Here is a 22,091-nt window from a genome sequence, read left to right as displayed (position 1 = left end):
TACCAGAATGTCTGAGGGTAAGGCAGTTTCACAGTTTGTTCATTTGTTTCCTCATCAACATCTTCAAGGACCTAGGGTCTTTCCATCTTCCTCTTCTGTCACCCTGTACCGGTCAACCTTGCACCTCATGGTCCAAGGTGGCCCCCACGTGTCCAGATACTACGTGTGGACACACGATGTTCCCCAGAAGAAACACCGTTCCTGTGGCCTTTTCTGGATCCCTATGACTAGGAAGACGCAAAGCATCTCCTCAAACCCGCATCTAGCTCCAGAGCCGGTGCAGTTTTTACTGTTCCAGGCCGGCTTTCAGGTGATCCTACCTTGGTTACGGCTAATGACCGAGTGATTTGTTGACTCATTTTCAGCAGGGAATTTAAAATAGTAATTACCAGGTTTGACTTCTTCCTAAAGAGGAAGTTTAAATTTAGCTTCTACCTGCAGTTCTCTGCTGTGACTTTGGAGCAAATCTTTTCAACATCCCATAGAAAACACTAATTGTGTCACACAGTTTGGGGATCAACCAATTATCTGCTATTCCCACTGCAGATGCTAAAAAGTACCTTATTATAGGGCCTGAGGAATACACACTTTGTTTATCACTGTGACAGGGAGCCCAGAACAGTGGGCAGGTCTTCAAGCTGGCTGCCCGGGGCAAAGGAGAGAGAGTTATCCTTGTTCAAGCTGGCAATTTATTCTGATGATGAAGTAATGTTCTTGTGCCCTGCTATGATGTAAAAGCAAGCAAAAAACAAAATACAAAAGTGAATTAAATGAGTAAATGCCCACCAGGACCCAAGTGCCACAAGCCAGAACTTAAGAGATGACATCAACAATATCACCCGGGGTGCAAGAACACCGACTCTGGCACATCCCTGGCTGGGTTTCAATCCTAGCTCTGCCCCTTATTCGTGTGTGATCTTGGCCAAGCTGTTTAACTTGTCTGTGGCTCACTTTCTTCCTCTGTGAAAGGGGATAACAGGATAACATTATCTGATGGAGTACGCAAAGGCCTTAGCACTGTGGCGCATAGTGAGCACTAGCTACTATTATTTCATCCCATTATCTCCTTTATTGGAATGTTTCTAACTCCCCCGTAGGATGGATGGAATTGGGATACTAGTAGCTACCACCTAGAGCTGTTATGAGCATGATAGGAGATAATGTGGGAAAACATTCGGTTAATGGCTGCAAAAACCATGAGGACTCACAGGACAAATGAGGTAGTGAGTTGGCAGGTCATCCAGGTAAGCTCGCCCTCCTGCGCCACAGCACCCCTTCTCTGGACACACCGTTTCTTCCCCCATCACGGTTTTCTGAGCTGGTCCCTCCATTGCTCAGCATCTCCCAGTGGCTGCCCATTACGCTGAGAATCAAGTGCAGGCTCCAGGCAACTGACGAAGGACCTGGCTGCGGCCCCGTCTCTCACCTCATCTCCTGCTGCCCCTGCCCTCGCTCGCTTGGCTCCAGGGCCTCTAACTTCTTTCTCTTCTTTCTCCACGGTCAAGTTCCTCCTCTTCTTAGGACCTTTGCCCTGGCTTCCCTCTTCCCTCAATCTTTGCAGAGCGGACTCCCTCTTGTTATTCAGAACTCAGGCTAAATGTCACCTCTCTGAAGATGCCTTCCTTGGCCACACACTCTGAAGTAACGCTGAGTCGCTAGCTAACGGATAGCTTCATTTTAAGTACAATGTGAATGTACTTAAGGTCACTGCACTGTGTACTTAAAAATGGTTAAGATGGTAAATATTGTGTTACATATATTTTACCACAATAAAAAAATTTGTTTTAATAAGACTGTGACTTCCTTCTTGTTTGCACCCTCTCTCTCTTTCCCTCTTGCTTGCTCGCCCTGATGAAGCCAGCTGCCATGTCGTGAGCTGCCCTGTGGAGACGTCCGGGTGGTAAGAAACTGAGTCCCTCCATCCAGCAGCCTGGGAGGAACTGAATTCGGTCAAAAACCATGTGAGTGAGTTTGGAAGCAGGCCCACCCTTATGTGAGAGATGCTTTAACTGCAGCCTGTAAGAGAACTTGAGACTGAAGACCCAGCTAAGCCATATGCAGATTTCTGAGCACAGAAAGTTTGAGAAGATGAATGTTGGTTGCTTTCTATCACTAAGTTGGAGGGGAGGGGTATTCGTTACACAGCAACAGATAATTGATACAATAACTATTGATTGGTTGGTTTGTGGGTAAAACAAGGAGACAGCACCCTAACCCAGACAAGAGGGGCCCCTACTCTGGTCTGGCTCTTTAGAAGGTCCTGATTTCTCCCTCCTCCTCCACACTCACCCCCTCCCATTGGACAAGGGACCCAAAGGGCCCAAGGAACACACTCACCCTATGCTCCAGGCACACAGACTCCAGAGTGCCCTGCCCAAGTGTCCCTGGGCCTGCCTGTAGGGTCTAGGGGGACTTTCCCTTCTGAGGATAAACCATTCCACTGCCAGCACAGCCTTAAGACCCAGAGACAGCTGTTGGGGGTGGGGGACGGCCTGAGCCTCGATAAGTGGGTTGGGGCACCCACAGTGCGTCAGCCTGATTGCCTACTTTTACATATTCAAACATACGGCTTAGTGCCTCCGTTAGTCCTCTTATCCCTGACCCTACAAATCTTAGAGGCAGCCCTGAGTGAGGATGATAATATCTGACGACTGAATGGGATCATTTATGAGCAAGGACCTATCACAGAGTGGGACGTGCAGTGAGTTACCAATAAATCACTGTTCTCTTCCTGCTTCCAACATTCCTGTGACCAATACAGAAAAACTGACTCACTGGATTTGCCGTAAAGACCAAGTTTCTTCCCAAAGCATCCCTGACTGACAGTTCTGGGCCTTCTGGGGTGAAATGCATTTCTTGCCTGGGAAACCTCACAGCTCTGCTATGGGAAGGTCCTGTCAGCAACCCTTGAACACACGCTTCCTGTAGTTTTCAGAAAGAAGGAACAAGGTGTGGGCCCACCTGCCAGCCGGGGCCTTTCTGACCCTGCCTTCAGGACCTCTTCAGAGTTTTGGCAATGGTTTGGCAATGGGCAATACGATTTCTTCTTACCAGGAAGCAAGAAAAGGGGAGAAATGCCCAAGTTTCTTGGGAGATGAAAACATGCTGCTTGATCTTCAAGTTGTTATTTCTTCAACAAATAGTTTTTGGAGAAAGTATAGTAGAAGGGAGAAGAGTTATATCTCTCTTTATCCAGTTAGTGTGAGAAAGATCTAAGCTTGAGTCCTGAGCTTTGCCTCTCACTGGCTATTGGGCATGTTCCATAATCCCATGATCCATCTAATCCCAGCGTCCTCATCCATCAAATGAGGATTAAGAATAGTTTCAATTGCCTCAGGCTGGGCAAGGAATAAAAAGAATGTGCTTAGGACAGCACAGGCTCCTCATCTGGAAACGGGGGTTAAAATCAGTCCAAACTCTTAGGATGGCTGTGTGAACGAGGTTAGCTCATGTAGTTTTGGTCTATCACCTACCACATGGGAAGGGCTTGCTGTGGTTGAATGGGGGCCCTGCAAAAAACATATCCACCCAGAGTGTATGAATATGTCAGCATTTGGAAAAAGGGTTTTTGCAGATGTCATTAAGTTAAAGATTTCAAGATGAGATCATCCTGGATTGGGGTGGGCCCTAAATCCAATGACAGGTGTCCTTAGAAGAGAAGAGAAGGGGAGAAGACACCCAGAGGAGAAGGCCATGAGAAGACACAAGCGAAGATGGAAGTTATGCAGCCCCAAGCCAAGGAATGCCTGGAGCCACCAGGGGCTGGGAGATGCAGGGAGTGTTCTCCCCTAGAAACTTCAGAGGGAACATGGTTCTGCTAATGCCTTGATTTCTGACTTCTGGCCCCCAGAACTGTGAGAGAATAAATTTCCATTGTTTTAAGCCACCAAGTTTGGAGTAATTTGTTACAGCACACTTAGGAAAATATAAAGTACCCAGTACTTAATAAATGTACACTATTACTATTGCCCTTCTTGGCCTCAGTAGAGTTGGAAAACCTTCTACCATGTAAGGAAGGCATACTTCTGTGAGGTCCCAGAGCTGGGACACAAAGGAGAAGGTCCATCTGGAGTTAACACAGTTCCCTGCTCCTGCCTTGCCTCCGACCCCTCCTGCTGGGCGGGGCTCCAACCTCCAGTTGCCTTTGTGCCAGCGCTTCTGAGGCTGGCAGCATACCCTGAGCCAAGAGATTCCAAGCCATCGCATGAAGGGAATAATTGTCAGTGAGATCCCAGATTGTTTTGTCACATACACTTTGCAATATGACAAGTAGGCGTCCAAAATATGCTCTAGGAGGGGGGAGCGAGAAATTTTCCAAAAGCCTAGTTGGCAGCCCGAGTCATTCTGCTGAATCAAGTGCCAGTCTAGTTCTTGGCTTCGCTCCTCCTGCCATGTGATGCTGTGTCACTCAGGATGGGGAGCACCAACTGAGTGCCACCAGGAAGAGAAAAGCCTGCTCAGTGGGGTTGGAAGCATCAGCTTGACTCAATTGGCTGCTTGGGGATTTTTCTAGATGACATCATAATAATAGCTGAATTCCTAAAATCATAAAAATAACAACCCTCAATAGCTATTAGGTACAGCCCCTGTGTGAGGCACTGTGCTAAGGCAGTAATGTGCTCTCCCTTCTTTATCATCACAATAATTGTTGGAGGTGGGAATTATTATTATGATCCCTCTGTTACAGACAGGTAGGCTGCGGAAGAAGGAGGTCAATTTGCCCAAGATTCCATTTCTAGGAAGGGGTCGAGGTAAGGCTGCAACTCCCATCAGCCTGGCTATAAGCTGGAGATGGGAGCACTGGGTGCCACTGTGTACAGCCACTTTGCATCAGATTTTACAGCTTGTTAGAATAAGGACCATAGCATCCTCACTCCCACAGAGGGTGATTGCTTGTATGTGGGGCATACTCCCTCTGACTGGCTATTCCAGTTAGGAGATGAGTGAATAAGACTTAAAACGTGGAAAACATACGTAGTTTAAATGGAATTATTGAAGTAGGACGGATTGAGTTTTCTCCCTCTCCCACCTCTTTTCGTGGAGCCCTGCACTTAGAGATGCTAAAGTAAGAGAAAGTCTTTTTGTCACGTAACTCGGGGCTAGGAAGGAGACTGACATTCTTTTAGCACAATATGGTACAAAAGATATGTTACCAAGAGGTTAATCTTTGTAGCTGAAAAGGTTTAATTGAGGCCAGATTATTCCAAGGGCCTATTCCCGTCCCTTTTCTACTCCTAAGGTCTTACTATAGATTGTCCACCCAGCATTCATTCCTCCCTTCTTCCTTCCTAACCAAATTTCAGTTTTGTTATACCTCTCCCACATCAGACCAAGTGGTGGTTGACCTCACTCCCAGGTCAGGGATGGGCTTGATTAACCTAAGAGTAATCCTATTCTCTCTGCCAATGATTGGTTTAGGAATGGCCATCCCTCAATTCCAGCCAAGGAAACATGAGAATTCTTCCAGGGTGAGCGGTGGCTTGGTGGCTTCTGGAGAAAATGTCTTTGCTTCTAGGAAAGAGCCATAGGAAACAATGGATCCTCCTTCTTTCTCTAGATCGTGTCATGTCTGGATATGATGCTCAGAACTGCTGCCATCCTCTTATCACCAGCCTGAGAAAGAGGCCAGTTCATGATGGCAGAGCAGAGAGATAGGGAGAAACTGCTCCTGAATGCCATTGTTGGATAGCTGATTCAACTGGCTTTGGATCTGCCCTGCCCCCTGGAATTCCTGATATGTGAGATAATAAATTCTCTATTGTTCAAGCCAGCTTGAGTCAGGGTTTTGTTTCTGCCACCCAAAGCATCCTGACTAATACAGGATTCAAAGCAGATTCTCTTCCCCCTCCTCCTCCATCCAGTAGCTGAGCTGAATGCCGCTGAGAATTACCAACAAGCCATTCTAGAAGCTGCACTCAAGAGGAGGAGAGACTTTGTGTGTGTGTGGAGGTGGGGGGGGGGGGGGGTGATGGAATACAACAGGTTCAAAGGACTGAGGAATTGTAGGGAACAGAGACAAAGAACAAAGTTGCAAAGGAGAGGAACCCCCTGTGCCACCAGAAGGGGTGGACACACAGTGTGTACTCTGCAATCTAGGACTAAGTCTGCATATTCATGGGCAAGTTGAGTAAACTAGAGCTGCCACTGTTGGATCTCTACCATCTTGTTTACTCTGAATGTTTTAGATCATAATGTTTGAACCTAAAGTATAGAAGTGATTGAATATTCTCCATAGTCTCATATGGTGCTTCCTTGGCCAACAGTTAACCATCCTTTTGGAGGCCGTATCACTCTTTCTTCCATGAAATACAGCGTACCATTGGAATTACAGATTTTGGCCCCAGCAGAGCCTTCAACAGCCAACTAATCCCACCCCTCTCATTTTGTGAATGGGGGTCCAAGGGCTGGGAAGTGGGAGTGATTTCTCTGAGACAGAGCAAAATACTTTCGTGGCAGAGCCAAGACTGAAATGTAGGTCTTCTGTCTCCAAGCCAGCACTCTCCCCACTACAACGCCATTCTCCCCAAGCATATACCAGGAATTGTCAATAGATTTAACAGCCAGAACAGTTTTCCATGGTCAAATAAACTTGGGAAGTGTTGCATTAAATAAATCATGTTAAAGATTTTTCTAGTAAGAACTTCTCACAGTTTTTTGTTTTGTATTTTAAGTTTGTTTGTTTGCCAGTGATGCCTTATGAATCTTTAAAACTGAAATATATACTCTCAAATCTGTTGGACCATGGAAACTTTCTTTCTCCCAGAACATCTTATAGGAATTGTGTTCTGCAAATTATATTTTAGCAAATGCACAACACTGATCTATCTCCATAAGAAGGGAATGAGGTCAAAACACAAAAGGAAGCAAAGCCAGGCAGAAGTGAAAAATGAATAGATGAATGGTTAGATGGATGGATAGATATCGGTGGGTGGATGGGTGGGTGGGTGGATGAATAGATGGATGGATGGATGGATGGATGGATAGGTGGGTGTGTGGGTGGATGGATGAGTGAATGAGAGGATGGAGAAAGGCAAATAATTTGAGCCCCTGACCTACAGCAGACTTGTTATGTGAACTGATACATTTTTCCTCTTAAGTTAGCTTGAAATATATGTTAGTCAGGTTTTGTTGCTGTTGTGTTAATAACGCTTAATAAACAATCCCCAAATTTCAGTGACTTATTACAAGAAATGTTTATATTATACTCTTGGGTCAGCTGGGCCAGGCTAGACTCTAGGCTTCTGGTTCTGTTCAGGTCTCCCTCATCTGTCTTCATTCCAGGATCCAGACTGATGGAACAGAAGCTACCTGGTGCATGTTCTTCTCGTGGGAATACGGGGAAATTCCAGAGAACTGGTGAAAATTTGCCTCTTAAGATCTCAGTTTGAAAATGGCAGCTTGAAACTGCTATTTCAAGCCACATTCCATTGGCCGATGCAAATCTTATTGTCAGAGCCCCAAATCAATAGGGAATAAATCCACCCTCTGCCCACAGGGAAGCCAAGACAAGAGCAGGGAGGAAATGAAAACTCGTGGACAAACCAAAAACCTAACAGAAATTATTACCTACACCCCAAAGGGTCCTGAAAAATTCAGTCAACTGGTTAATTTGTAGGTTCGGATTTGGTAAAGTACCTTTAAGCTACAGAATATTTCATAGCTAGACAAAATCATCTGGTTTAGGCTCGTCAACTCTTCCTCACGCCCATGACATTTCTGTCTTCTCCACTCATCCTTATTTCAACCGTCTCTTCAGATTCGACATAAACCATTGTTTCCCTTATGTGTGTTTAATACAGACTTTTACAACCATGCTATGGATGAACAATTCAATCTCTTATGTGGTGGGGTGGCCTGAGAGCCAACAGCTCAATCAATGTTGGCAGAGTTGCCGTCTTTGTACAGCAATGGTTGTTCGTTCAACTATTTGAATGTTTCCATTGCATTCACTATCTCCTAAAAACGAACTGCATTAGAAAAAATGACAGTATTGATCTTAGCAAGAAGAAATATGGATCTCACAAACTTAAGACATTTGTGATAGAGATGGCAATAACCAGGCATGCTTAAATTGCGAACCTTGAGTTCAAGAGGATCAAACCGTCAATTCAATTATGAAGGAAACAAACGAAATCAAAGAACGTGTCTATTGTTCTGAAACTGTGTTGTTGAAGACTGCATTGTAAAAGTGACATATAATTGGGATTTGATGATATTTTTAGTCCTCTGGGAATGCAGAGGCGATATGTAAGGTAGAATTTGCCTTTAAACATTGACTTTCAGATATCTTTTCTGAGGGACGCACTGAAGGAAAAGAAGAGAGCTATTGCCTGTATTTATAAAATATTAACGTGAACATGGCCACCTGCCAAAACTGTGAGCACGATTCGAGAGAGCGCATTAATCAAGAGAGTGTGGCAGAGGGTATTGTCGCATACAGAGACCTAGTTCAAAATTCTAAGACTTTGGACAAATTACCTGACCTCAGATTCCCCATCTGTAATATGGCAGACAGTACCACCGACATCTCAGGGTTGTTGAGAAGTCAAAATGAAATAATACCCCACAACTAGAAGGACCCACAACTAAACTATGCAACTATGTACTGGGGGGAGTTGGGGAGAAACAGCAGGGGGGGAAAATTAAATAATGCTAATTAGCTAAACCTTCTTACTATAGACCAGGCACTGTTCACGGACTTTCATATGTTCACACGTTACATACAACCCTCTATGAGTGGTTATCCATCTTTTACAGAGCAAGAAACTGAGGTACAAAGAAGGTAAGTGACTTGCCCAAGGTCACACTGCCAGCTAGCGTAGAGCTGGGGTCTAGCCAAGGCCATCTGGCTGCACAATCTATGTTCTTGACCACTTGCTATAGACTGAGTGTTTGTGTCCTCCCAAAATTCATATGTAGAAATCTCATTCCCAACGTGAAGGTAATTGGAGGTGGGGCCTCTGGGAGGCGATTAGGTCCAAAGGGTGGAGTCCTCATGAGTGGGATTAGTGCTCTTATAAAAGAGACCTCAGATTGCTCCCTCACCCCTTCCTCCATGTGAGCAAACAGCAAGAAGATGGATGTTTGTGAACAGCCAAGTGGGCCCTTGCGTGACAATGAATCTCTTGGCACCTTGATCCTAGGTTTCCCAGCCTCTAGAACCATGAGAAATAAACACTTGTTGCTGAAGCCATCCAGTCCATGGTATTCCGGTATAGCAGCCCCAACTTGTGACTGAGCCACCCCTACGCTATCGAGCCTCTGGAGAAGGGTGAGTGTGTGAAGTGTGACAGCACAGATTCCTGGGAAGTGTGCATTTCCTTCCTTCCTTCCCTCAGTGAGGACCATGAGAGGCACTGAAAGCATCGCTGGGAGCCTCCTGTGTGTGCTTGTAGCTTTTGAGCGTCTCCTGGATGACGTACGAGTGAACGGGCACGTGTGAGGCAGCTCTGCCTCCTCCCGGCTCAGTGACCCTTGGCAAATCATCAGGCTCCCTGACCCTCCACTTCCTCGCTTCCAAACGGGGCTGAAAAGACTTGCCCCTGATATTTTACAGAATTACTGTGAGGTCTGAGGAAATAACAAACGCAAAAGCCCTTTGAAAACTGAAGTCCTCTGCAAATGCTGGATTTGTCTTGTCAGATAACGCGGCTGATCGTCTAAGGTAACGTGCCAGACCCTACCCTCCACAAGAGATGGCCCTTCCAAAGCTTTCTCCTCCTTCCCCACCAAGCGTAGACCTATTCTAACGATGCCCTTCTTGCTAAGACGTGTTTGAAATATTTCTTTGGAAATTATTCTTGCAGCTGGTTTACAAGCCAAATGAGAAAATCTGTTTCATTACCTCGCAGACAGACCTCCATTTCATTCGGGGAGCCAAAAATAGTTTTTCTGACCTGTTCTCCCATCTTATTCCTAAGAAGCAGTTCTGAATGATTTATGTCTATTTTAAAAAAATCAAATCCACCCTCGGGGAGAAAGATCTGCCTCATGGAGACGATCAAAGGAGCTCGCCGCGGGAACCTGAGAGCAGTGTCGTTATCTCGGTCACATTTTACGCTCATCAAACTCGAACGACTGTGCCCCGTTGTACCGGCCGGGTCTGTGAGCGAGGGCATAGCCTGTCAAAACATCAGGAAATGCACCCCTTGAACCGTCTTTGGACTGAAAAGAACCTCAGAGGTCATGTTACCTAAATCATCCCACTGGTTCCTTCATTCATTCCTTCAAAAACGCGTTCACTAAGCACTTGCCCAGCGTCGATGAAGACGTCAAGGAGAAGAGGGAGGATGCTGCCCTCCGAGCATCCACGCCAACAAGAGAGGCACACAAGTAACCACACAAGTGCAAGAAAGATGTGCTGCACGCTCTGAGAGAGGCCTGCGATTGCTGGGAGACGGAGAGCCTGGCCGGCCCGGCCCGGAAGCCCTGGTTCTCGAGCTTTCTGGTGGAGGGGCGCTGGGGCTGGATTTGGAAGGACCGGTTAGAGTTAGCAAGGTGAAGATAGGCAGGGCATCTGGGAAGAAGGAGGCACACGTACCCAGGTGCACCAAGAGGGGAAGCGCAGGACGCCTTCAAATAAGAGCCACACTGGGGAGCCGTGCACCTCCAAGGTGGCCCAAGGATGCAACCAGCCCCAGACAAGTGGGTTTGATCCACTGTGTAGACCTGCGTACCAAATGCTAAACCACTTGACGATATTTCAAATGCAGAGTAGGGAGAGGGGGATCCTTACCAAAATTTTTAAACTTCTGGATTCCCTAGAAGCTGGTAAAATGAATGGGCATTTCTCTAGGGAATTATCTGTCAGGCTGAGAAGTGCCTGTCCTGTTGGGTGGGGGCCTACTCAGCCTCTCTGGCTGGAGTTTCTCCTACAGCTGCCCAGTTGCCTCATTCGTCTTGCCTTCCCGGCTCCTGTTGGCACTGACTTGGTCACCATGCTTCCTAGCTGGTTGATACCATTTACTATGCCTCATCCAGAAATTCTTAAATTGGGGTGCAAGAGTTCAAGATTCAAGAATTCAGGAGGAAGCCATGAATTTGAAGGGGAACAAAATTTACTTTTTTTTATTTTTATTTTTTATTTTTTTTTTGGTGAGGAAGATTGGCCCTTAGCTAACATCTGTTGCCAATCTTCCTCTTTTTGCTTGAGGAAGATTGTCACTGAGCTAACATCTGCACCAATCTTCCTCTACTTTGTACGTGGGACACTGTCACAGCGTGGCTTGATGTGCGGTACATTGGTTCAGACCTGGGATCTGAACCCACAAACCCCAGGCTACCAAAGTGGAGCTCATGAACTTAACCACTACCCCACCAGGCCGGCCCTATTACTTCTTTTATTTGCTAACCTCCAACTGAAATTCAGATCTTCCTTCATTCATCAATGTAGGCAACAAGCCACAGTAGTATTCATAGTCCCTCCACTCATGGCTTCGTTACCAACAGGAACAAATGCTATTCTCATTTCATAGAAGGGTTGTTGCAGAATCTCAAAATGATGTCTGCATTCATCACTGCTTTGAAAGTGCCGTACATACTAGACCCACCACTGGATCTTATTATCTAACAATTCAAAAAGCAGATATATTTCATACATCATAAATATGATAGGTTTTTTAATACTTCGATCATTTTTCAATAGAATCAGTTTCCTTCATAATCCTACATATTTCACTCTATGCATTTAATTCATGACTCTGAGAAGGGGTCTATGGCACAAAAAAATTTCTTAATAATCCCTCACATAGGCAGTTCTATGTGCTTATAAACACAAATTAGCACGTTTACTTCTTGCTATGACTGATCAGTGATGTGGCTTTTACAGATGGAGAAACTGAGGCACGAGAAGATTCAGTGAACTCCTCACAGCCAGTAAGTGGCAGGGCGGGGCTGGGAATCTGAAGAACCTGGCTCCCGAGGCCATGCTCTCAACCACTGAGCTGTCCTGCTTTCCAGAGGAGCCTGGAAACAGGTACGGGACCAGAGCCTCGAGGCCTCAGTTTGGTCCTGGAGGTGAGTAGTACCTGCCCTAATTGTGTTGGGGCTTAATCAGCCTCTAGGCCTGAGCTTCTCCCACACACACATGAGGATTTTCAGCAGAAGAGGAGATGGTCACATCTGTGCTGGGGGAAAGACAATTTTTCTAGCAACAGAGGAGAGTGAATGGAGTGGGGGAGCCTAGAGTGAGGGAGGCCATTAGGAACCCAAAAAGCAAGGGGAAGACCCAAACCAAGGCAGTGTCAGCGGGCAAGATAGTGATGGTCCACTCCTATGGTCTTTAGGCTGTGGCATCAACCCACTTTGGTCCCCAGAGAGTGAAATGGCTTGAATCAAGTTTGAACCCTGAAATCTAAAAAGGTTCTTTTTTTCACCAACTCTACCACCCCAAATCAAGAAAATGGAAAGGTTATATACTGGAGCCAAATGTAATCCATGGGGGGAAAATTGCCAGTTCTTTAGAACATTTTAGTTACTTGGGTGGTCGGGAGAAAGGGTTTGAATTTCCAACAATTGCCAATTCAATTCTGCACCCTTGGGTAGACCTAATATGCACTAGGCACAGTGGTAGGCTTGAGAAGCCTTACGCTGTGTGGCCCACGGAAGGTGACCTGGCATTTCAGGCAGGCCAGTGGCTCATTGGGTGGGGCTATCCTGTGCACTGCAGGACATTTAACAACCCTGCGCTCTGGGCATTAAACACCTGTAGCACCACATCCCATCACTGTGAGTCAAAAAGTGCCCCCCTACATTTGCAAATGTACCCGGCTTGAGAGCCACTAGGCTACTGACAAAAGCAAGAATAACAGGCACCACTGGACGCAAGTGCATAAGAGTCATTCCCACAAGCCTGCAGCAATGTTCTGCTATTAATAATCTGATACTGACCGCCAATTCTCCCCAAACGTGATCCTTTACTGCCTCCTGCCCTGATCCATGCTGTTTCTCCTTCAGACACACTCTGCTCCTGTGTTTATTTGCCTGGAAAGTTCTTAGGATCTGGCACGTGGTCAGAACTCAATAAACATTAGCCATTGTGAGTATCTGCTCTGTGAAGACGAGGCAACTTCCCTGGGGAGGATAAGGCACACTTTCCGTGTCTGCTGTGCTTTGTGCTCACCTCCATAAAACAAGGACTAAACTGAACCGTGATGGTTTGTTTCTAAACAGAACATAAATTTCTAGTAGACACTCAAAGACGTGTGTTGAATGAATGAATACATAATATCTTAATTTGCCCAGTGATCTGCAGCAACCCTCAGCAACCCCAAGAGGAGAGAGATCAGGTAACGTTTCCATTTTGCAGAGAGGAAAACCACACGACTTCTCTCCCCAAAAAACGACTACCAAAAAATACCAAGTATTGAACGCTTAATCAGTGTTCAGCCATGTACTGTCACTTTAAATGCACAGTATCATGTAATAGTAGATCTAAAAGGTTAAGTGGCTCTCCTAAGGTCAAGTGCAAACAGCCAGTGAGCTGTGCACAGAGGTCTTCTACCTCTCATCTGTGGGGCTCGTCACGGGGCACAGCGCAAATCCAATAAGCACACATCAGGATTTCCAAAGAGGGACATATTAGGGCTAGAACTCTCTTTACAAAGGGGTTTCAGGATGATACCTTAAAAAGCATGAGCTCTCCTAATAATTTAAAAATTTTCTGACTTGCAAGAACCCATTTTCTCACCCAGTTTTGCAGAAAGGCACTAGTTGCATGAAGCAGGGCCCACTTAGGTTCCTGGGAACCCAGACATCTCAGTTGGTGCCAGGAAGCTGGTGAGTGTCCTCAGCCCATAGGACCCGCCATGTGGATCCCCTCCAGCCCCTGCAATACCTCCACTGACGTGAGTGAGGGGGTGCTTGGTTCTACTTGCTTGGAGCTCACCCGAGAGGGAGACCACAGAGCGTGCTTGGCTCCAAGAGGGAGCGCTCTGGGCTGAGGTCGGGGGCTGCATTTTGCATTTGCCTCAACACTTGGGTGGTCTTCAGGGCTGCTGCCAAGGAGCACATCTTGCAGCAATTTAGCTGGGAGACCACAGAAGTGGGGAAAGCGGCAAAGCGTGCAGTGGGCTTGGAGGTGGGCTCCACGCCCCTACCACTGCCAAACACCTCTGGCCACCCACAGGACAAAAAGGTGCTTCTGACCCGCGCACAGTACTTCCTCCAGAGGCTTGTTCTCATGCTGGACAACCAACTACCCGTCACTCCCCTCCTGAGCGTCTATTGACTCAGATTTAAAAATAGGGGTGGGGACGTCCACCACTCAGGTCTGACATGAGGATGGGATGGTGCCCTGGTTAAGCATTCATAGGTGTGAAGGGAGCGATGGAGAGAAAGAAAACCTCTGTGACCCATGAGGCTGAAAGGGTGCACAGTTCAGCTCTGAGGCTATTTATATTAACTAGATGCACCATTCCAGACCTTTCTGGAGTAACAGAGATGGAAGAGATACAGCCTCGGCTGTCAAAGCCCTGACAGGAGGCCTGGTTTTCATTTTCTTTCAACTTGGAGTGACCGAGGGGAAGGCAGTTGGGATGTGAGAGGAGAGCGAGCTCCCTGGTGGGTGGGACAGAGGCTGAAGAAGCTGGACCCCACGAGGCCTCCCCCCTTGAGGCCTGGGGCCTGGGTCAGATTAAACCCCAGGAAGAACTGGGTGACATAATGAGGGCCTGCTGTGTGTCAGCCCCGTACTGAACCCATCCCAGGCATCATCAGATAGTCTTTGAAGTTATCCCAGAATGAGTGAAGATTGTCTTCAGCCCTACAAAGGAGCCATCATGACCCCTTTTCAGAGACAAAAGATGGTTCTGTGTACAGGTGTGGGCTCCGGAGTGGAGAAGCTATGGGACTCCAGCAAGTTGTTTCACCTGAGCCTCAGTTTCTTCATCTGCAAAATGGAGAACATGACTTAGCTCCCTCCCAGGTTCGTTTAGGGAGTTTAAAAGCAATATACGTTTAGATGTTTAGCACAACATCTGGCTTATCAGCTTATCAGTTGTGGCTATCATGATGTGATGATAGCTACATAATCAAGAAAAGGCTAGATAGTCAACATAATATGTTAACTGTCCAGAACACAAGATGTTTAACAAATGTTGGCTTTTTTGCTGTCCAGCCACCCCTGAGCCCTGCACTCCCAGCACATAGTACAAAGTAAGCAGTCCCAATGCATTGCTGCCTACGGGAAATGGTAGAGAAGACTTGGAGCTGGTCAGCTTCCTCTAGATCTGTGATTCTATCAGCATCTTGTGCTGGAGCATCCTTTTGGGAACAGGAGCATGCCTCTCCCCCTGACAGACACACGCACACCACTGGCGTTAACATCTCAACCATATGTGGGTCCAGGAGAGGAGCAATTTTCAGATGCACTCCAACCCGCTACCCCTTGACGACGGTGCAATCACTTGCCAAGACCGTACTTAGGAAAGAGCCAAAACCTGGCAGCTGGAGCTACACTCTCCTGGCCGCCCCAGCGAGCCCCACGCCCCCATCTCCTTCACCTGATGGTAACCCTGTGATAGGGGCCCTGCCGTCCTAGCCAGGCTCTGCTGTTTTCCCACAAGAGCAGCCACACACCAGAGGTCGGAAGGATGACAGGAAGACCCTTAACCTGAGCATGAACATCTCCAAGAATTTTTTTAAGGGACTTCACTTTCATATGGCAGCTGCACAAAGGCACAGACAGAAATAGTTACTGCAAACTGTTTCCCTTCAAGCTCCTCCTTCAAAGGAGATGAATATCTTCACTGGGACCGCGTTTGTTTCAGAAGAGCCGATCCCAGCCCCCGGTCAGACGAGGTAGGGAAGAGCATTCCTGGGGAGCAGGGCCACAGCGTGCACATCACCAACGGCTGTCGGAGTTGAGAACGTGGAGCCACCTCAGAGTCACGGCCATCCGCACAGGCTTACATGGAACCAGACACCCCCAAATGGGAGCAAACGTGCCCCCATTGGAAGGAGAGGAGGTGCCCATTCTCCTGCCTTTCGTTTTCCCCTTTCAGAGCTAGCTTTGTGATCCTGTGGGTCTGGAGCTAAGACCAATGCTGTTGCCAGACACTGGGATTCTTTTCCCTCACTGGTTAAAATCAGGGCTTTGTTTCAATAGAGCACATTGAGTTTTCATTAAAGTCAATTCAACCAGCACGTGCTGCAGGCCAGACGCAGCAGAGACGCAGGCTTACTAACCATCCTTACTAGCACACCTGACACAGGGTCTTGACCTGGGAAACGCCCAGTCACTAAGTCGTGATCTTCCCAAACTCCCTCCCCAGGATCTTGGATTTCGTTAAAGGCGCCACTTCCCCAGTTACCTTCTCTTGGAGCCCGCAACCACCTCAACGCCTCGGTTTCCTTCAGCAACAGGTTCAGACAATTCTAACTGCTAAATGACTCAACATCCATCCTTCTCCATGGGGTCCTTGTTGCTACCATCCTGCTCACCTTGTATGATTTCTGTCCAGACTCACGCCAAACTGCCCTTATTGGATGCCTCAGTTTCCGCACTTCCAAACCATCTTCACTCTGCATCCAGAATCATCTTTCTCTAACCCAGTCGGACCATGTCCCAACCCAGCTTAAGCACATTTGACAGATGCCCATTGCTTCTCAGAGGAAACTCTTCCTCTTTATTTCACAAGGCCCTTCTCAACCTGGGTTCAGCTTGACTCTCCTCTTGTCTGCAATTACTCCTCCACTCCTCTCACATTCCTGCAGGGCCTCAATTACAAGGAACCACTGGAAGCTGCCCTAACGTGGCTTTGGACCCGTTCTCTGTCATCTGCTGTCAGGTAACAGTGAGCTGGGCACACTGTCCTGCCTCAGTGGGCCACTTGACCATGTTACCCTCACATCAGTATCTCTAGTCAAGGTGGTCACATATTCTCTGCTGGGGCGGGAGCAGAGAGCTTGTGTGTACCTGGGGATGTTGGAAGGGGATGAGGAAACTCTTGGATTGGGGACTGAGTTGCTGGAAGAAGGCTGAGCAGAGTCTCAGGGCATAGAAGAACACTAATGCACACTGGCAATGAGATGACGCTTACCTATCGGGGGTCCTCACAGGATGGCTCCACACTGCCCAGCTCCCACAGACCCTGAATCTGGGGGTCCATGCAGTCTGCTTGATAGAGACTTGTAATTACACAATCTTGTGTTCTCTGGATCTATCCTTGCCTCTCTTGTGTGGCAGATGGCAGGATGCCCTCAGCTATCTCTTCTCCCTAGTCCCACAGTGGTAGGCTATTAGCTGGGCACATGGCTGCCCAAACTGGTCAACATCTCTTAGCTTCCCTTGCAGCAAAGTGAAGCCACGTGACTCGTTTCTGGCCCACAAGGTGTGATCACAAGTGGTATGCCCTTGAAAATAATATGTGTGGATTCCTGTGGTCCTTTTGGCCTTTCCGGCTGGCTGGAGATGGTGACCACCAGAGTGGACACTTTGGAAGTAGACATGGAAGTTACATTTGAGGATGACAAGTCTGTCGTCTTCCCTGGAGTTCCTGCCTCTGCAATATTATATGGGAGAGAAATAAGGGTGTATCTTATCAAAGACACTTCACTTTGGGGCCTCCATTATTAAATCAGCTCAGCTTATATCCTTAGTACCCAACCCATGGTGTCTTTATATCTAAGCTCCTGCCACAGAAAACTTGCTTAAGAATCCAAGTCTTTTTCTTCCATTTAGACCTGTGGCTTTGGGGAACAAAAGTCTGGATTTGCCCCTTTGTTTCTAGTTCCAGAGTTGGTGGATAATGTCTAGTTAGGGGTGAGGGAGTGGAAGGGAGCAAATGTCCTAGAGGATAAGTAGGAATCTAGCCACATGATTGGGGAAGCATGGGGGTTTTTTGCTCCTCTCTGCTCACCCACCAAGTACATTCCCCAGAAATGGCACCCTTTCAACTATTTCTAAGTTCATACATTTATATGACTGTTAGAGTCAGTACAAATGTTCACAACTCTTCTGGTGTTTTCTCTCTGAGCACATGTTAAGCTTGCACAATTCCTCCCTCTTCAGCTCAGGCACAGACACATGACTTGCTCCGGCGACTAGAACGTGAGCAGTGTGGCGCGTGTCCATTCTGGGGAGATGTGTTCATGGCCGGTATAGGGCATTGCAGTGCTCCTTTCTCCTGCAGTGGTGACCATGGCAGCTCACCTTGAGATGGAGCCTCCATCCTCCTGAATCCCAAGTGAACAGGCTTGGAGCAGCACCCCCATCCCACCAGCCACGGACATGCATTATTACGAGCCACCAAGATCTGGAGGTTGTTTGTTTCTGCAGCATAACTTAGCCTATTCCTGACTGATACGATGGTTATTAAAACTTTGATGAAAATCAAAGCATTAGATGAGGTATTATTGAGACACAAATGATGAGACCGTAAGACACTGAGAGAAGGCAATTCAAGGGTGATGCATTTTTTAAGTATTTCTTTCCCCACCAATGGGCCCATATTCTCTTCTCCTTGGCTCTGCTCCTAAATGGAAGAACCTGGTCAAGTGGCATTTCAGGGTGGGGGCGTGGGAATCTTCTGGCTCTGCAGGGAAGGGAGATAGAGAGAGCTGGGGGAAGTATTTTATCACTGGCATTGTCTAGCATTGCCGGCACATGGGATACTAGAAAACAGAACAACTGTTAGTCAGTTTATTCTTTTAAGTTATTTAAGACAATGCACCCTTTATTATTTTCACTGGGTAGACACCTTCCACCACTCCCCATAAGTATGTCACTGCCCTGGCTTCCTCGGGGTACAAGTGGACGAATTCAGTGCATGCTGGAGAGCTAGGTGCTAGGGTAGAGAACATCTCACCAATTAACCCTGAAATATTATGTACAGCGTGAGTGTTGCTGCTTCTACCAGATGGCTTCTATTGCTTTCTTTAACTGGTAAAGTCCTTCATGGCTCAAAACCAAGTTCATGTGCCACCTCCTGTGTAAATCTTTCCATGATGCCCCCAGGCAGATGTCATCAATACTCAGCTGTGATCCCAGAATATACTTTTCATACCACTGTTACAAAATGACGATTGTTTATTTACATGTCTTCCTTTTCCACTAGACAACGAGTTCTGAGGGGTATGGTGCATGTTTCCTTTATCTTTGGGTTCTTATGCTGAGCACAATGCCTGGCCCAAAGTAGACACTCAATACATATTTATGTTGACTTTGCAAGTGTTTCTCTAGTTCCTGTCATGTGCCAGCCACCGGACAAGGCCCTGTACATACAAAGACACACAGGTCACGAGCTGTGAGAGGCATTCTGTGACCTAACTGTGTCCCCTGTTCAGGAAACGTCACTCTCTTTCTTTGCTGCCTGGATGGGATGGAAAGTCATCCTTTCATTTGTGAGCTACATCACGCATCAGAATGCAGTCTGCTTTATGGCCTAAATTATCTATTTTCCTGAAGGTTGTTAAGGGATCATTGAAGACTGCCTACTTGCCAAAAATCTATTTGGAATAAAGAAGATAAGAAGGTCATTTCATCTTTGCCATAATCATTTCTTTCCAGCCACTGAGCTCCCCAAAGGCTGGGCCTCCCCTGCTTCATCAGCATGTGCCTTTGTTCTCAACATGTGATTGTGTCACAAGGAATGATCCAGATATTTCACGGGCTGGGAAGCTTTCATTTTTACTGCCAGTCTGTTGCAGTATTTGGCAAGGAGGGGAAGGAGTTATTATATTATGTGATTTCAATATTATAATAATAAGTAATATTAGCTACCGTGCATAGAGTGTTTAGATGTGTCAGACAAGACTTTGAGCAATGCTCTTTGCATACATTTTTCTCAACGGCTCTTCAGAATGGCTCCGTGACATGCATAATTTTATTATTCCCATTTTACAGATAAACAAACTGTGATATGTGAAGGTTAAGCAATTTGCCCAAGGTCAGACAGCTAGGAAGTACAAGATTCAGAAACCATGTCAAATTCGTGTGTCTTCAGATCCTAGACCCACAGTGCTACCTTATGCAGTGATGGTTTGAGCCAGCTTGTAGTGGCTCAAGAGAGCTGACTGGACGCATCCTTTACCAATCCACATTCAGGGACGCCATGTTGGTAGCTCGAAATTGGCCATGGTAGGAATAGTTACACCATAGGAATTGTCAAGCTCTACAAACCAGGGCTTCTGTTCTTCTGGAGACACAAATGTGAAACATTTACCAGCACACCAGTAGATGTGTGCTTCCTGGCTGGGAGGAAGAAAAGAAAAAGAAAGAGGAGGGAAGGAGGAAGCATTTCTGTTTTCCTGAGGTTTTAAGTCTTCTGGCCCACTTAACAGAGAAACAATTCTGGAATATAGCCAGCTCAGAAGGAGAGCTTCAAAAAGAAATGAGAGTCTCTCTCAATTTCATCCATTCTAACACTCTGTGACTCCAGAACTAAGCTTTCTTCCCTCATCTGAATCAAGAACCTGCTATGTGCCAGGCCCTGTTCCTGGGAGCTTATATCTAGGGGCTGAAATCTTTATGCCAAAGTTCTGTTCTCGCAGTTGGAGCTGTGGGACACGTGAGTCCATGACTGGGGCTCCCAGGCAGTTTCTGGAAAATGAGAACCAGCAGGAGGAGAGCTGGGGAGTGTCCAGGTCGGGGAAGTGTGCACCCCTCACAGGTATTCTCCTTGGGTAGCCAGGATAGGTGGGGCTCCAGGAACACCTGGGAGGCGCGGCTTCAGTCACTGCCTTCTGGCATCTGGGTCAGGCCCTCCCTCTCTCAACAGCCTCACAGGCAGGGAGAAGTGGGCTGGGCTCCAGCCTGGGGCAGCAGCCAAGGAAAGGTGGGAGGAGACCCAGCTTGACACTGATTTCCTCTTAACTACGTGACAGCTAGCTAATTTATTAAATTCATGGTTCAGGGCTGAGACAGTAGAGTAGTGGTCATGGGGGTAGCCTCTAGAATGGTCTGTTGGTTTCCAAATCCTGGTTCTACCACTTTTAGCTATGGGACATTGGGTGAGTGGCTTCACCTCTCCTGTGTCGCAATTATCTACCCCATAAAATATACATGAACATGTTCTCTTTGCTCACTCTTGTGCAATTCTATGTGCCAGGCATTTGCATTATTTTAACTCATTGAAATCTCACAGCAGTCCAATCTTATTGTCATTCTCCCATTTTTCAGGTAGGAAGACTGAGGTACAGAAAGATTGAGCACATGCCCAAGGTCACACAGCTTGAAGTAATAGAGCCAGGATCCAAACTTAGTCAGTCTGGCTCCCCATTCCATGGATATAACCCCTCCTCTACTGCCGTCTTGATAATAAAGGATGACAACTGTGTCTGCCTCATGAAGATATCATGAGCATTAAGAGAATTAACATACGCATTGTACTAAGAAAAGCATCTAACCTTTGCTCCTTCCTTCCTCAGGGAGGACAGACAGCCAGATAATTCCTTGGTTAGATTTGTTCATTAATTACCAGCTATTTGTTGGGGGCCTCTCTTGTTCAGGGCCCTGAGACAGGCACTGAGGACACCAAGGAGTGTAAGACAGAGCCTGGCTTCTAGGAGCTCACAGCCCAGTGAGAGAGACAGACAGGTGAGGAGACAATCACAGCGGAAGGGCATTCATGTGATGTGGACAGAAAGATGGGGACAGAGAAATAGAGATGAGGTAGGACCAGCTCTGAATGAGGCTGTGGCTTGTGGCAACTTCACCAGAGAGGTGATCCTTGAGGCAGGCCTTAGAGGTCACGCTCAACTCAGCAGGGGCGAAGCTGGAGGAAGGGCAGTAATTATGGGCAGTGAGAACAGCGTGTGCAGGGAAAGTCAGTTGAATAAACATTTAAAGAATGGTGAATTTTGGGAAGTGTGGGCAGCCTGTTGTGACTGGAGCCGAGAGTGGTTTCAGGTGGAGTCTGCGGGGAAGTAGAAGGGAGTTAGGGAGGACATGAGCTGGTCAGATCGATAAGAGGAAGCACGATTTTTGCCTTATTTTCCATGCTAAGGGTATTGCACTGAATTCTGAGAGCAATGATGGGCTCCTGAAGTCTTTCAGATGGGTTATGGCACAGCAGGATTGGTATTTTAGGTGAGTCCCACAGGTGGACAAGAGAGGGCAGAAGGGGACACTCTTGGAAGAGGGACGAGGAAGT

This window comes from Equus przewalskii, chromosome 8 (genome assembly GCF_037783145.1).
Source record: "Equus przewalskii isolate Varuska chromosome 8, EquPr2, whole genome shotgun sequence".
In the NCBI taxonomy this organism is placed as follows: domain Eukaryota; kingdom Metazoa; phylum Chordata; class Mammalia; order Perissodactyla; family Equidae; genus Equus; species Equus przewalskii.
The sequence above is the reverse complement of the archived record's forward strand: the minus strand, read 5'-3'. Positions refer to the sequence as shown.